Here is an 11,510-nt window from a genome sequence, read left to right on the forward strand (position 1 = left end):
ACACCACCACAAAAAAATGAACATAAATTATAAAATCCCCTGACAATGAGGCAGAAAAATGGAAGCCTCTTTCATGAGGGAAGAAAACTCACAGGAAAGTGGAGGTCAGGTTTTGCCACAGCACTCGCTCCACCTCTTCTCTGGAGCTGGATGCAACACTGCCCCCCCCACACACACACACCTGCTACAGGTTTTACAAAAAAGGAATGGTATTAGCACCTGCATTGGAGGCAAGATGTATCTACAATCACCTCTCAGAAATTCAACATTTGGAAGATCCTGGGGAACATGGAATGACAACTAGAGCCGAGCCAAAATTTCTCAGAAGACATTTTTCTCAGAAAAGTTTTCTTTTCTTATCCCCCTAGAAATAAAAGGTCACTTTGCAGAATTTTTCTCCAAATTTTCTTCACCAACATTTTTTGTGGTGGGTGCATTCCCACCCCACCCCCAGCGCCGTGGAATGATGCTAGGGATGGGGCATTGTGGAGGATGCAAAATGGGGGCCAGGCTGTCAAAACAGTTGATGCTGCAGCCAACTGTATTGGCAGTGCAAAAAACAACACACACACACACCCTTAGGCAAAGCAGTGCTACAGCCCTTGCCAGTGGTGAGCCCTGCCTGTGAGAAATCATTGAAGAATTTCTCCTCTCCCTGAAGAAACGCAGTGAAATTGTTTCTCTGCTCACAAATAGGGTGGAGAATTTTGAGAGGCCATGTGCACCTCTAATCAAAATACATACGCAAGCAGATTAAAAAAAAGAGTGACAATACAAATAACACATACCAGGAGATCATCATCAGCTTGGCTGATCCAAAAGCCTGTCTGAACAAAAGAAGTTGTCAGTTAATTGGCGGAAGGCCATCAGGGAAGGGGCTAAGTAGTAGGCCTCCCTAGGAAGGAAGTGGTGGGCCCTGGGCCCAGCCATAGAAGGCCTTTCTCACATCTTTACTGTACATGCTTCTGATTCTAGTCGCTCATTTCTGAATCCTTAGCCTCCAAGAAAAGGGAAATGTCAAATCCTCTGCCCAGAAGGGACCTCAAGGTAGTTTGGGGTCTGTGAGATCCCTGAGGTAGAGTCCTGTTGAGGTCCTCTTTGCCTCAGAATCACTATCTGCCAACTGGGATATCACACCCTGGATCATGGCTTTTTTGTTCCCCAGTCCTGTCAATGTTCCCCAGTCATCAGCATTGCACAGCACACCATAGGCCTAACAAAGGAGTGTTGGAGGCTGCTGGCTCCAGTGTCGGGGGGTGCTGCATCTGCTCTGGGTTTCAGACAGAACCAGTCAGAACTCTAATGGAGCACCTTGGAGAGCTCCTTTAGAATTCTGTCTGGTTCTGACTGAAACCTGGAGAGGATTCACCGCCCCACTGACATTGGAATCACCAGCTTCCACTGCAAAGGAGGCTTCATATATTTTCCATTTTAAGGACTGGTCCCCCTGCTCATGTAAATCCCTTGGATTCGACCTTCCATAAGGTTGCTGGAACACAGCAAACCGTTCATGTACATCTGTATGCAAGTACCTCATGCTGGGACCCATATCTTATTTGTGTGAATCACAGAGCAAATTTACAACACAACATAAATAATGGTTTGTTTTGTTTAATAACAATTACATTGGAGGTGTGCGGTCCCCCTGGGCTTCCTGTCTTTAATTTCCTTCAAATGCAGCCTTGGTCTCTTAAGCCTTCCTTCCTAAATAGCTTCTGTGTTTAATTATATTTTTTTTAACTAAATTAGAACTTAACAAGCACACAATCTCATAAGAGGGGACTTTTCATTGCCCTGATGGTGAAGCATATTAACAACCTCGATTTCACAGTGTTTCAGGATGTCGAAATATATTTGCCAACTCATGATTTCCAGAATTACATAAATGAAAAAGCTATCGTGTTTTGGTGGATATCTTTAGCTTGTGTTAACTTGAGCACAGATTGAGAATCCATGCAGCATTAAGGAACATTTCTAAAGGGGACACTTAATTTAAGCCAGAGAAAAGTGATATCTTTGTACATCACCAGTACAGAAATGAGATCAAGCTGGCCAAACGTTGTACAATTAATTAATCATATTTGCCAGAAGTAGGGCCAATCTCACCAGTGTAGCAGATGGCTGAGAGAATGAACGATGAATGAGTAAGTCTCTGAGTGGAATGTCACCTCTCCCATAAACTCACCGCATGGCTTTATGCTCACTGATCTCTGTCATAGCCTCAGTCTCCCAGCTGCAATATGCAGATCATAGTACTAACCTTACCTTACAGGGTTATTGTAAGGCTTCCAACAAGGTAATGTATATGAAAGTGCTGGGGAGAGCAATCCTACGGCCGCTAGACAGTGTCTAGACAGCCATAGGGTTTTTCAGTGTCTAGGAACTGGGCTCGGAGCCGGTTGCCTATCCAATGCAGGGCAGGTGGAGGATGGATCCTCCCTTCTGTGCTCCAGCTGCCCTGCATTTGCGGCTAATCGGCCGATTTTGGCTGTCTAGCCGGGGACTTCAGAGCGGGAGTGGGGAGGCTGCACAGCACATAGGAAGCGTTGTAATGCCACTTCCGTGGTCTCCTCCTCTCCCCAGGAATGCCCCCTTTTTGCCCGCTCCGCACTGCGGTTATGAGCATGGCGACAGGGTAGAACTGTGCAGTATATGGGGGGGGGGGAGTCTCTGTCATGCAGCAATGGAAATGTGAAAACTGTCTTTTGTTGATACATGACATTTCTCGAGATTCTCCTCGTGGTGCACAGACCAAGCTAACACATACTTCAAGAAAGCCTCTCTCAGGTTCTTCTACCGGAAGCTCTCTTCTCCTCAAAATAGCTCCCTTGCCCTTACTGTCCCACTCCCCTCAGATTGTATTTGGGGATGGCAGTTCATTCCCCCTTTCTGTAACATGGATTCTAGATGGACAACTATATTTCCCAGAGTTCCTTGTGTAACAGAACATCCATCCTTCACCAAATACAAAACATTTATTTATTTATTTATTTATTTATTGCCATCAATGCACACCGCACTGTACAGAATAAAATATGGCCACCAAGAAAAGGAATTATTGTGGTATTTTTTAGTGCTATGCTGAAAACTTTTTCCACATTCTTTTCAACCATTCTCATTCAATTTGATAGAAAAGAAATTGCTTTAGAAATGAAATTCAAAGGAGAAGAACATTTCAGCGGAATTCTCATGGGTTGGATTGAGGGTTCTTGTGCTTACCTGACTTATGAGGTGACTGAGGACTGTGCACAGGTGTCCTGTCTTTCTCTATATTATCATTTCTCTGGCAGCCAGCAACCTCCTCAGCTTCCCACACTTCAATTAAAGCCCAGGGGAAGACATCATGAGGTAATTCCTTGCATAGGGTTTTTTCAGATCAGGAGGTGCAGGCAGCCTGGGAGGCTGCAGAGCAATGGAGAGATGTGTAATTGAAAGAAAAAGTGCACACACCTCACAGTGATTAGGTAAGCTCAAAATCAAAAGAAGCTACGTTGCAACCCTTGCCAATGGTGAACCCTACTTTTGAGAAACTGTTGGAGAATTTTGCCTCCCCCCGGAGAAATTTGGTGAAATTGTCCTCCCAATTTCTCTGCCCACAAATAGAGTGAAGAATTTCTAAGAGGCCATTTGCACAAAGCTTTAGTATTTTAAACATTTATACCAAAGGGAAAATACTACACAGTTGTCTTCGGCTATCACCATGTTTTATTCTGCTTGTTTTTTTAAGGCCAGCTAATATCAAGGTTGCTGACCAGCAGGATACAGCCTAGAAGCTCAGAGATGTTCAAATGGGACTGAGGCAATGTATGATCAATTCAACCAGCTCAGAGCAACCAGCTGAAGACCCAGGCCAGAGTCAGTACTTATATGTAGTACATATAAATATTGGGTTGAATCTAGATTTAGAGCCTCTCTACATGAGGCTTTTATCCTGCGATCGAGATGGGTTACTCATGGAAGTTTGTGGGTCCTTTACATGATGTCATCAAGCTCCAGGGCCTCTCCTGTGCTTTCTGACCTTCATCCTGTTAAAAAAGAAAAGAAAAGAAAGATCGGGGATAATGAGGTATTTAAATATCAGGAGTTGAATTTCTCAGTGAAAAGAGGAATTCGCACAATAACAGCAGCTATACCACAGTGCCATCTAGTGGCTGTATAGTGAAACATATAGAACTTGCAGATAAAGGAACTCCCTGGGAAAAAAGTGGAAGTGCATGTAAAGGGTCAATCTTCATCCTGCAAAGAATCTGGAAGCAGAAGCCCCAGTAAATTGCAGGATAAAAACCCTCTGTGTAGAGAAGCCCTTAGTCATACTTAGAGTAGGCCCACTGAAATCAATGGAACTTAGTTTATGCATTACTAACTTGTCATTGATTTCAATGGGTCTACTCTAAGTATGACTAAATTTGGACCCAGCACATATATACTTATAGTAGACCCATTGAAATCAATAGAACACAGTGTGTGTGTGTGTGTGTGTGTGTATAAATATATACACACAGTTGCTCAAATTCCGCAAAATGACCAACCACTCCCAAAAGTATAATAACCACTTTTCCCATGGAAATAAATTGATGATGATGATGTAATAATAAAGGTCTGACTTAAGGAAAGCCATTCCATCTCAACAGCTGAATTCCTGAAGAAGAAAGGATTTCAGAAGCTTCGGAATGTTATAGTCTAAATTAAATAACTAGCATCACCAAAACTTGAACTTCCCGTGGTAATTAGCTAACTCACCTCAATTTATCTTTCCAGCACACTTTATGGTTTTAAGGAAATTTGGGGGCGGGGATGAATGTACATTTTAGCACCATCTGCTGGTGTTGAAATTAGCTGTTGAAACCAAACACCAAACTACCTACTTAATTCTTTACTTCTGGCTCTTATTAGTAAAAGTTAATTGTTTGTTTTACTGCTACAGATCCTGTAGTCTATGAAGTCTGGAGCAAAGCACACATCCTCATGAAATAAGCCCTCTTGAGACCATATGCCCAGAGCCCCAGTGTTAAAGACCAATTCCATCCTCGGCTGTCACCACTGGAAATCATTTTTTCAAAGTTAAACAAGAAACGAAAGCTTCCTGGTGTTCTACGGGATACTCAAACAGAAGATATTACAATATGGACTCCAGGTTTAAATCTTGCTTGGGGACAAAGAGCAATAGAGGTCAGTTGCCTTCACTGCTCCTGGACTTCTCAGCAGCACCTCACTAGTCACCACTGGAAACAAGATCCTGATCCAGCAGGACTCCTTAATTTTTCTCCAACTTACTTATGTAGATGATTTCACATTTGATTTTGGTGAGAAAGACTGTTTGGAGTTAAAAGATTGTAAAGTCCATAGTGCAAATCTTAAAAAGAGTTACTACCTTTTATGTTTTCCATACAGATAAAATCCTCTCCTCAGCTTCAACAAGAATATCTTATTGCTTTACCTTCTGTTCTATGATTCTAGAAGTTTGAGCTTACTCTCAATCAGCAGGACAATACATTCACACCTAAAATGGCTTCCATTTCCCATTTCAGTTACAGTACTGATGGCAACATTGGTTGATTGTTACATGTCTTCACTAGGAATTGATGGATCTCAGTTTCATTTTCTTCCAGATTTGATTTCCTTTTGGTTTTTTAATCTCGAATTATTTCCGCCCCATTTATGAATAAATGTGCAAATGTTGGTAAGTTCTTATTTAAAAAGAGCTTACCAAATGAAATTCTTGCCCATCTGCACTAACCAAATTCAACAGGTACAGCTATTTCCAGCAGGGAGAAGGCATGTTGTACCTGCCTGCCATGTAGTTGCTGAGGATGAGAAGGCTGTCAGAAAAAAGAGGTGGCAACTCAAATTTAGCACCACAAACATGGCTGAATACATGGGGATTCAAGACCAGACTTTTAAGAGCTAAGCACTAAAAGCCCTCTGCCTGGATGGACAAATCTGCCAGTTTGTTTTTCTCCAACTCGTGATAAAAAAACCCCTCAGGTTCTTTTCATCTCATTTATGAAGACATTTGCGAATCAGAAAATGAACCTAATGGAATTCTCAGCAGTTCCTAGCCCTGGACTAAGGGCATAACTACAGATTATTATTTTTTTTCTTATTTTATTTTTTTAAAAAACATACAAAGATACTTATCAAAAACATGCAAAAGACATAAAGTGGGCCAGAAACAACCAATTAATTATGAACAAGAAAAAGGGCACCCGTTTACAAACTAACAGTTATCCATAAGTTTAATGCTATACCTTTCTCATTACTCTTAATTTTTACATGAGTTTTTTCCCCAATTATTAATGAAAAGTAGCTTTGGATTTTTTCAGTTTTGTCTGTCTGGTTTTTGCTTTTTTCTTGCCAATAGCTTCCTTGCATCTGCTAGGTAAAAGATTCATTGTGTTTAACTGTATTCCCGTAAGAGCAGAAGTTGTGGACTCTGGGAACGTAGTCTCAAATTCTTTCCTGGCTGATTTCCACCTCTTTCCCTTCCCCCCGCCCGTCCCCTGAATTGTTGGATGACTTGACAATGCCACCTAAATATATACACACAGCAAAAAAATAAATAAAACTCACCCAACATTACGAGCATGGCAAGTCAAACTTTTATTAGATCCAGTACAGTACATTCTGAATTTGAGAAAGTATGTAATACAATTGATATGGCTTTTTATAGTAGTTCTTCCTTACTGCAAGATTAGACGAGATTAAGATTCCATCCTGAGATACTGTTCCATTTTGATTCCTATTTCCTTTATATGTATTTTAAAATCTTTCTCACAGAGACTTCGATATTGATTATCAATTTATTTAAAAAAGCAAACCAAAAACTCTACATAAGTTTTGAATCACACACAGCTACCACAAAAAATGGCATCTACTTGTTGAGTTTGCGACACAGTAGAAAGTATTGCTTATGCCATGTCATAAAATCACAATGTTCGACAATTGTCCATCACCAGCACTGTGGAACAGGGATGGAGAAACGCACAATGCAATGGCATGACAAGGTGATGCTAAAGCTCTTGGAGGAGAACTCAAAAATATAGGTATCCAGTTTGCAGTGGTGACCCCATGCCTTTTGTAACATGTAGTTCTGCCCTTGGTGCTTTGAATGCTCTTCAAAATGCTCTTCATCTGGCTCTTCAGAAGAAATTAGAAGTGGAACTGGAACCCCAGAACTAGATGAACCTAGAACCTGAAACATTAACACAATCCACTGTGCATGGCAATCACGCATGTGTGTTTAAACATAAGGGATATGTTTTTCATTGTTCAATTTATTTATTTTTTATTTGTTACATTTATATCCCTCCTTTCCTCCAAGGAGCTCAAGGTAGCATACATGATCCCCCTCCTCTCCATTTTATCCTCAGAGCCAGTCTGTGAGGTCATTTTTGCTGGGAGTCAGTGACTGGCCCAAAATTGCCCAGTGCTCTTCATGACAGTGGGACTAGAACTCACATCTCCCCAGTCCTACTCCAACACTCTGAGGGTGCAGTCCTATGGGTTGCGCCCTGGGTACTCTTAAGCCCCCGAACTCGGAGGATGACGAGTATCCTATGCAGAGAGGGAGTGCCTCACACCTGCCTCTCTACATTTTAGCTGGATGGGCGATTTTGTCTGCCTAGTGGAGGCTTCGGGAGGGGGAGGGAAGGAGACTGTGGTGGCCACAGGAAAGATCACAGGAATCCTCCTCCCCTCCCCCAGGAATGTCCCTTTCTCCCTGTCACTGCACTCCGTTTTATGAGCACAGAGAAGTGGCTGGCACCGTTCTCTCCATGCAGGCCCCGAGGGGGAGGCGGCAGGGAGCACGGTTACCTGGCTCTGAGCCCTGCCTACAAGCTCAGAGCCGGGAAACCAAAAAAACCTATGTTCCCCAGATGCTGTCTAGGGGACATTGGATTGCTCCTTGGATAGCTCCTTTAGAGTTCTGACTGGTTCTGACTGAAGCCCGGAGAGGATTCACCACCACACTGGCATCAGAGCCACCAGCCTCCACTGGGGCCATGTTGTACTTGCCTGCCGTGTAGCTGTTAAAGTGAGGAGCCTGCCAAAAGAAAAGAGGTGGCAACGCTGATTCAGCAGTAACAGGGATGAATGCACAGAAATACAGACCCAGGATTTTAAGAGCTAAGCAGTCTACGCCTGGAAGGACTAATCTGCCAGTTCCATTTCTGCCACTTTTTTTTTTTTTTTTAAATCTCCGTTCTTTCCACCCTGAATATGGAGAAATTGGAACATTTTGGTAAATTCTTATCAAAAATGAACTGAAATGAAATTCTCTCCTATCCCTCTCAGGGGTCAGCTTTGGCTGAAATTGTCCCCAAGTCCGTAAATAACCATGAAACCATAAATTTTGCTTTGCTTTTATTCCTGCATGAACAGATACTGAAAGAAATGCCCATTACAGCATGCTAATAAATTGTCTCTTCTGAAGGGTGTTGACTGAGGGACTTTTCAGATCTTCACAGGTTAAGTTTTCAAAGCAATAGTCAAGAGGTCACATCCAAAATAAATTCCATTATTTGTTAAAATGATTTGTGCACCCACCTCCTACAAGCCCTGCTTTGAAATGGACCCCCTCGAGTCTAGAGGGGGATACAACGTCTGAGGGCCTTCTAAGATTTCAGGACGAGAAAGAAAGGCCTTGACCCTCAATAAAGTTAATTTCTGCACAAATAGGAACGCTCGATTGGGCGCATCAACATTTATAAAATACGCCTGACTAAAGGTGCTACATTGTGACCTAAACCAATTTACTTTATGGGCTTGGTGGGGGGAACTATGCACAAAAGGTACATCTGTCCCTAGCTATTACAGGATGAACACAATGTCTGTTATTATGATTTTAGGGAAATAGAGAAACATCTCCCCACCCCCCTGCTTGGGGGTCTCTGTCAGCAGAGGCCAGGCTGCCCAATGTTGAGAGAGCAGGTTCCAGTACCATCCCAGCAGTGTTTCTGGTCCCAATCTTTTGCCATTGTGGTTAATGGCTGCCACAGGACTTGGAAGAGCCTTCCATGGTAGTGGTGGTCCCATTGTCAGGCATGGGTACAGTGGGCAGGTTACGGCTTCACCCCAACTGTGCCCTTGAGGATAATACTTCATCTGGACTCTAGTCCACAAAAGCTTATGCCATAATAAGCATGTGGTAGTGACCCAAACTTTTGGGTCAGTGGTCACATTTGGAACTTTGATAGAGTCTCATGGGTGCTCTCACAAAATGGCTGCCATTGTGGCTGTGGCTGGTCGCGAAATACCCATGTCCCAGAAGGCAAACTGGCGAGATTAAAAACAAAGTCACTTGCCCATGGAGCTAAGCACAAGACAGAGGTGGGGGTTGACCTCCAAAACACAAAACCATTCTCTTGAACCCAAGTAAATATGGTGATGGAGGGCAGTCCTTCACCTTACGGCATGCCAGCCTCCCAGTTAAAAGCAACAACTAACAAAACCTGAAATAAAAATCAGGAAGTGCAGGGAGCCTGGCAGGTGCCAAGAGACGTGTCCATGGACACATTGGTGCCTCCAAGTACCATGTTGGAGACCCAATGAATACACAATGCAGTCATGGATAGAGGAGAGCATTCCGCAGTGGATAAGAGATGTGTGTTGAGGCCTCCAATTGTGATCCTTGGAATGAGCATAGGGATGCATCACACACATCCCTCTCTTCAGCTGTGAAAAGTTGGAGGCACGTAATGGTTTGACTCAGAGCATCTCATGAGGCATTTATCGTGCACTCGTGATTGTTCAGTCATGGAAGTCCACGGGTCCTTTTTACGATGTCGTCAACCTCCGACGCCTCTGATGTTGCTTTCAAGGGATAAGCCACCATTTCAAAAGTCACCTTAAATGTGGTAGTAATAATAGACCTAAATCATGCAATAAAACAGTGCCATATCAATGAAACATATGGGAGGGAACCCGCAAAAACGGGCAGGGAGGGAGCGTGTGTATTTTGCTTTGTGTAAACCCATGACGATTCCAGAAGTCAAGATTACGGTGAGGCTGTGCAATTTTCGCGAAATGTGGAGAAGCCCTCAGCTTCATTATCAGGGCAACATCGGAAAACAAAGCCAAGCCAAGTGTGGCAACAGATTAAATACCCTAACAATCTTGGGGAGCGGGGGGACCCACTCTCCCTTAAGCTATCCTGAAAATAGTTTAAACAGAGTGTGATGAAATTAAAAAAGATGTCATGTACCCATGTCAGTCACATCTGTGACCCAGATGTTGCATGTAACAAGAGCACATGCCTAGCCAAGGAGCATGCTTGATGCTGTCTATGGCTGTAGCAAAGGTAAATGTGGGTCAGTACACCTACACACTACTAGCATGGTGTCACATCAAAGTAAAACTTTCTAGGAATTATAGCCCTCTGAAGTCATTTAATTATGATGAAGTGAACTAAAAACTAAAGTAAGTGGTACTTTATACCCTAGTGAATTAAAGAATGAGATTTAGAGGAGGTGAGTAAGATTTATGGCCAAAATTCATGCAACTTTACAGTAATTTCATGACACATTTACTACTAGGCTAGGCATGCCAGTTCTTGAAATAATTAAAAGGATGCAGCCAAATTCTATTATTTGGCCACATACAATAAACCATGGACAGAACAGGTTGTTTCTTGAGTGATTTACACATGGATGAGTTCATTTTTATTGTAAAAAGGATCCGCTACAAAAATGACCTTTTGAGGTGGTTCGCAAGAGGTGGGAGGGAGTCGCATCCAACAAAGCTTGTGCGCAAATCTAATCTAACCTGAACTGACTCTGCCTCTCCAGAAGGGAAAAAGGTTTCATCTCCCATAGAATAACCTTGCGAGGCAAATAATGGACTTAACAGACAACCCAACGTATCCACATATCCCTCTTTATGGAGGTTTTAGTTGTAAGAGGCCGTTCACTTACTGCTTGTATGGGGCATAGCCAACACATTTGGTTCTGCCCCTAAAACAATTTTATCTGGTCCTTTACATTTTAATCAAGACCAAAAAGAACTGTGTTTTGTTTTTTAACAGTAAGGGATACTCTTTCTTCAAGCAAAGGGACGTGTGCTTTTGACATGCATAGAGTGCACCGGCCCTTGCTTATAGCAATGGTCAGTGTGTAACAGCAGTGAAATGTATAACTGCAGCTGAAAGAGGAGCCCCTCCCTCCCCCCACCCCCAGTTGCATCCTCTGTGGAGCACAAAGCGCATGAAAGGAAACATTCAGCTTTGTTAATCTACCTGACGGAATGAGAGTCCCATCTTCATCCAGTTACCAATCAGTAGCAAACTTCATTTTGGGTCAAACCATACAGTTTGATACCAAAGCAACTTTTTAGACTTCTAAGTCATCATGAAAACATATTAGAAAGGTGGCTCATAAATATGTAAATAAATAAATGAAGCTAACGGTCCCATTTTTTTTTTGTCAGTGCAGCCTGTCACTGGATTAAAATGTCTAGAAATGCAATTAATCGTCTTGTCTTTTCAAGAGATTAAATGCACATTTGCATTGCAA

This window comes from Heloderma suspectum, chromosome 9 (genome assembly GCF_057233095.1).
Source record: "Heloderma suspectum isolate Gila_16-S chromosome 9, 16-S_ref, whole genome shotgun sequence".
In the NCBI taxonomy this organism is placed as follows: Eukaryota; Metazoa; Chordata; class Lepidosauria; order Squamata; family Helodermatidae; genus Heloderma; species Heloderma suspectum.